The 5,332-nt window shown below is 43.3% G+C and overlaps 1 long non-coding RNA gene across 1 annotated transcript; it reads left to right on the forward strand.

Moving 5' to 3' along the window:
• Positions 1–126: 126 nt before the first annotated feature.
• On the forward strand, positions 127–1,538 carry LOC132330887 (uncharacterized). The gene is made up of 2 exons (XR_009487464.1): positions 127–460; positions 743–1,538. It is a non-coding gene; the product is annotated as an uncharacterized LOC132330887 (long non-coding RNA).
• The last annotated feature ends 3,794 nt before the right edge of the window (positions 1,539–5,332 follow it).

The following is a 5,332-nucleotide window of genomic DNA, read 5'->3' on the forward strand; positions in this document are numbered from 1 at the left end:
GGCGGGGCCGCCGCCAGCACCGACCATTCAGCGCCCGCCCTTGCCCTCAGCGGCCAGGAGTGACAGCGTGCCTGACCAATCGCAGCGGAGGAGGGGCGCGCTCGCGCCAATCACGGTGAGACCCGTTGAAGGCGGGGGTTGCCCTCACGGCCGCGCCGCCTCCGTGAGGGGCGAGTCGGGATCGTGTCACCCGCCCCAGGCTGCCTCACCCGCGCCCGGGCTGCCGCGTGGGCCGAACGCAATCGTGTCACCCGCCCGGAGTGACCTCCTGGGCCGAGAGCGGTCCCGCGTTCCCCGCGCACGGTCCAGGAGTCGCCGCTCCGTCCCAACATGGCGGGTGCTGCCGCTTCGTAGCCCGCCCCGGCTGTCAGCACTGCCGCGGGCACGGACGGGCCGGGGAGGTCACGGGTGAGGAGCTGCTGGCGTGGTGCAGCATTACCTGTGCTTAAGGTGTACGTAGGTCAGTGTACCTGTACTTGCCCCAAACATTGCTTCAGAGCAGAGTAAAGAATTGCTTATAAAATAGTTAAATTAAAAAAAAAAATAAAGTTAAGTGAGGCGAAAATACCATTCAGTTATCTGGGGATGGGAAGTATTAAAAGCACTCTTAAGCACGGGCGTGAGGAGCGGCTGCTTTAACCCTTTTAGGGTGGGAAATGTGCCCCCCTCCAAAAGGATGGATTGAGAAGGGTTGGAGCAGTTTTACTTACTCTTCATTCATATTGTCATTTCTCCTTCTCAGGCTCAGAGTTGTTCCTGCCCAAAGCCCAACATCCTCCAGTTCCTTGACCTGCCAGCGAGGTGTGAGCTGTTCCTCCAGAGCAGCTCCTTCCTGCCCCGGCTCGCAGCCAAGGCTCTGCATCCAGCCCTCACAGCACATCAAACCCCACCACATGCCTGCTTTTCATCTTGCTTAGTTCACTACATGATAGCTAAAATGTACGAGTACTTTTTTTTGTTTGATCTTTGTTTTGTTCCAGAAAATACTGTATTTGTTTCATAGGAAGAGGCTAGCCTTATTTAGGTTAGCCTTATTTGATCAGAACTTACGGATGTCTGAGCCAGGATCCTGTCTGCTATAGCACTCTGCCTCAGGCACTCCAGAGAAAAGTCTCAGCACCTTACACTAAAGAGATGTATTTAGTCTGTCTGTTTCCTATTTCACCAGAAGAACTTACTTAAATTTTCCCTCCACCAGCCTCTTTTACTACAATTTGAACTGTTATTTTTTTTCTTAGCTGATTGAATTTTATGACCATTTCCATATTGCCTGTTGTTACAGAAGCATACAGGATGGCATTAAACACATCAGTGTTCAGGTCAGCCTAAGAGTGGACTAAACAACTTGAATAATAACTGCTACAGGCAGCATCTGCTGTTTTTTGGCTGTTCTTCAAGATACATACTTTAATTTTCTGTTACTGATTCTACTTTGCCTCACAGAGGTTAAAATTGTAGTGATGACATGATGGTATTTACATAACTATTTCCCTTCCTAGTGTTCTCCAGAACCAATAAAGACTCAGAGTGGACTTGGATTTCTGGAATCCCTATTACTGTTTCCTTCACCAAAGGTTCTTAAAGAGATTTGGTTGCCATGGAAGATTAACATAAATCCTTATTAAAAATAGAATAAGGAATAAAAGGTTTTTACAGTAAAATCCCCCAGAGTTCTGTGCTAGGATTTGTACTGTTTAGCATGCTCATTTTAGTTTTTTAGTATTTTTGCTCTTTTAAAATTTCTACTGGGTTTTGTTTATTTTATCCCTCTTTACTTTGTAGTTTCCATAATTTTATGTCCTTTCCCGAGGACCAATCCTCACTCAGCATCCAGAAATGATTATTCCTGAGGGATGGCAGTGCTGGAAGGGTGATCCAGACTGGGCAGGGCAAAGAGTGAGGCTGAGATCCCGTGTACAGACAAGGCAGGCTGTGCAGGTCGGGTAATCTGGGATTATGCCAGCAGAGATCCACTCACCCCTGTGCTCCCGGCTGCTGCATCCAGGTCAGACAGGCTCCAGGTGGCTGAGAGCTCACCCAGACACAGCAGTGTCAGCACTGCCAGGGCTTGGCTGTGCCTACAGAGAAATCAAATCAGCTCCACACAGAAATCTGCCCAGATTTTACATCTTTTGAGTCACAGCTAAGCAGGGGCCCATCAGAAGCTCCCCAGCCCTGGGCAGCTGTGCCTGGAGCTCAGCCGTGGGGCAGAAGGGGAACAAAGGGCTCTCTGTGCCTTATGTGGAGTAAGGTAGGTTGGGTTTATTTTGTAAGCCTGGTTGGAGATTTCTTCACGAGCTGCACTTTATATGAATGTCTGTCAGTACATTCTGGGTTTGTGCCAATCAAGGATTATGACCTATATTAACATCCCAGAAACAGGGGAGGCCAGCCCAGCCTGCAGCTCAATCTCCTGCTGTCTGATACCCACCCTTACTACATTTTAAAGTCAGGTTAAATTACTTCTCTCCACAGGAACTTACATAAAATGTGTTCACTCCTCTTGACAGTGCATCCCTTGCCATCTTGACAAAGCACCTGACAATTTCTCAGTGAGGGCTGTCTTAACTTTCTTAACAAAACAGAAGAATGGCATTTGCTACAATAACTTAATTGCTATTCATAAAAATAAAATCCAGTTCCTAGGGTGTTTTTTTATTATTTTCAATAGGACATATCATTATATCCAGGAATATGAACAATACTCAGTTCAGTAACTTGGTAGCTGGCTGACAAAAGCCTCATATCCAGACACTTGAATTTTCCCATACTTTGTATGGCACATATGCAGTTCACTGGTAGTTTAAAAATACTGTTGGAAAATCCTAATTACAGTACTGCATCTAAAAGGGATTTTCCAAGCACCTGGGAATAAAGATGTCAGAATGTAAAAATACTGAACACTGACCCTTGGTGGTTAGTCATGTACTTGCACATTTCTTGCCTTTAGAAAACAAGATAAAAAAATCTACCTCCACTTTCCAATCAAATTTAGTAGCTCAGTTGATTTGATTTCTGGAAGTCTGCTCTTTCTGAGCATCTTGCAAAAGCTTTAGGAGCTTCCAGTAATCCCCATGGTGGGATTACTTCCTGAGGCACATCTGAAGTTTTAGATGCAGAAACCAGAATCAACCCAATTCCCAATATGTGTGCAATGAATTATTGCACAATACAAACTGCTCTGATACCTGCTGGGCCACACATCCTTTCATACCCTGTCACAATCCCTGGCACCTTCCTGCCACTTTTGAGTCAAACTGTGTGTTGGAAGTTAATCTGCTTTCATGAAGAAAGCAGTGACTATGTTTATTCTCCAAATGTGGCCAACTTAGAAGTTATTAAATGGAGTTTATTCAGCACAAGTGAACATCTAAAAATCATAAAATATGAATTTAAAAGCCACTGCTGTGGACCGGAGTTGTTTGTGCCTTTCTGGTCTCTACAGGTTTTGTTTCCCCATTGCTTTTCCCTGCAGATGCTCAGTGGTACTTTCCAGGTCAGTCATGCCCTGAGGGAGAAGGGAGCAATGTCAGGATGATGAGTGTAAAATTTTTTAATTCTGTTACTGAGGTATCTGTTTTGTGAAATACTCTGAAATATTTTCCCTGGCTGCTATAGGAGATGAAAGTCATTAAAATCTATTTATTATCAAAATAGTAGGAATTCTGGGTATTTTGTATGTTCTGAAAATCAATACCTTGTCTGAGAGTATCTTCATTAAAGGAGTCTCATATTCAGGCTTTTCTGAAAGGTGGCAATATTTTCACATGGAATAAGCATCTTTCAAGTATTTTCACATTAGATGGAAATACTTTCATCACTTGAGGCCCTTCTTGGAAGTCATTCAACTATGAGAACATTTGCTTTAAATAAAAGTGTTTAAGCCAGTGGGATTCCTGAAATTCCTGAGCCATTTATGCTCTTCTTTACACTTTTCTTAGCACATTTTAACTCAGTGAACATTTCCTTATCCCCACAGATTTAATGCTGGTAAGAAACAGTCATCTCATTAAACTCTCAAGGCTTGGGGTGGCATTTCTAGTCTTTTATAATTAATTTTGTTTTGACTGGAGTAATTTCTGGGCTCCTTGGTTGCAGACTCCCAGATAGAATTATCTTAGCCCACGTGGTAGAGTGTGTGTATATACAGAGTACAAATGCATGCACACCTTTCACACAGAATAATAATATTGTTTACTATAGGAGCTTCAGAAAAAAATGACTGCTTCTCCAAATAATTGTTAAGGTTTATCATATGCCAGTGAGAAAGGTGTTGATAAACTGAAACAGAAAATATGAAACCCAAATCTGTGATATCACATCAAATTCCATAAAAAGCTATACTGGAGACAAAGCAGGTCTGAGGTAGCAAACTACCGACCTACATTTATGAGAGAGACTGTGACCAGATCTTGTAATTGCACCTTTAGGCATCATCCAGCAAGAGAGAAACAGTAACATCCTTAAGGAATTATCTGCCTCAACTATTTCAGGGAAAAATATCAGAATTGGCAACTTTTAAGAACAATTACTTGAACAGAATAAAATATTTACACCTCTACAGCATCATTTCTGCTCAGCAAAACCCCAATTTGGCACTGCACCCTTCCCTCCCCTGTTCTCACTGCCTCAGTTGTTTCCCTGACATTTGTCCATCTCCCATTTATGCTTTTTTATTTCTGCCTTTCCATTTACTTCCTCACTGATATTTGCACTTCTATTTTAGTATCCTTATCTTTTTTTAGTGAACAAGGTCACCAGTGAGAGTGGGCTTTGGCAATTCCAACGTTATCCGGCTGACGTTAATTGACATCATGGAACTGTTGGCAGTGTCATGGCAGCAGCCCCTCTGCAAATGCACATGTATTAAATGTCTCAGATACAATTTCAGTTTGTGCCCAGGACAAAAAACGCAGCACTGGGATATGAACTATGGCAGAGACCTGCTGGTCACGAACACAGTGACCCTTTGAGATCCTGTTCCCACAGGTGTGCTGAAAAGGCGATTCCTAAGGCACCTGTTTGGCAACTGGGTTTGTGTCCCAGTTTTGTGCCATAAAGATTCTGATCCTGAGACTATCCTCACACTTAATACTGTGCACCAAATACCTCCAGTACTCACCAGAGTCAGGGATTAATCCACAGGTTAGATCAGGAAAATCTTTTTTTCAAGATCAGGGAAATCACAAACTCAATTTCCAAGAAGTAACCCCTTTGATTCTGTGCCGGGGTACTGGTATGTATTGCTAGGGCAATGAATTCTGGTAATATCTCTAATCTCTCTAAACAAAATAATTTTCAGAACCCTATGTTCCATTATACCACTTATATA

This window comes from Haemorhous mexicanus, chromosome 9, assembly GCF_027477595.1.
Source record: "Haemorhous mexicanus isolate bHaeMex1 chromosome 9, bHaeMex1.pri, whole genome shotgun sequence".
In the NCBI taxonomy this organism is placed as follows: domain Eukaryota; kingdom Metazoa; phylum Chordata; class Aves; order Passeriformes; family Fringillidae; genus Haemorhous; species Haemorhous mexicanus.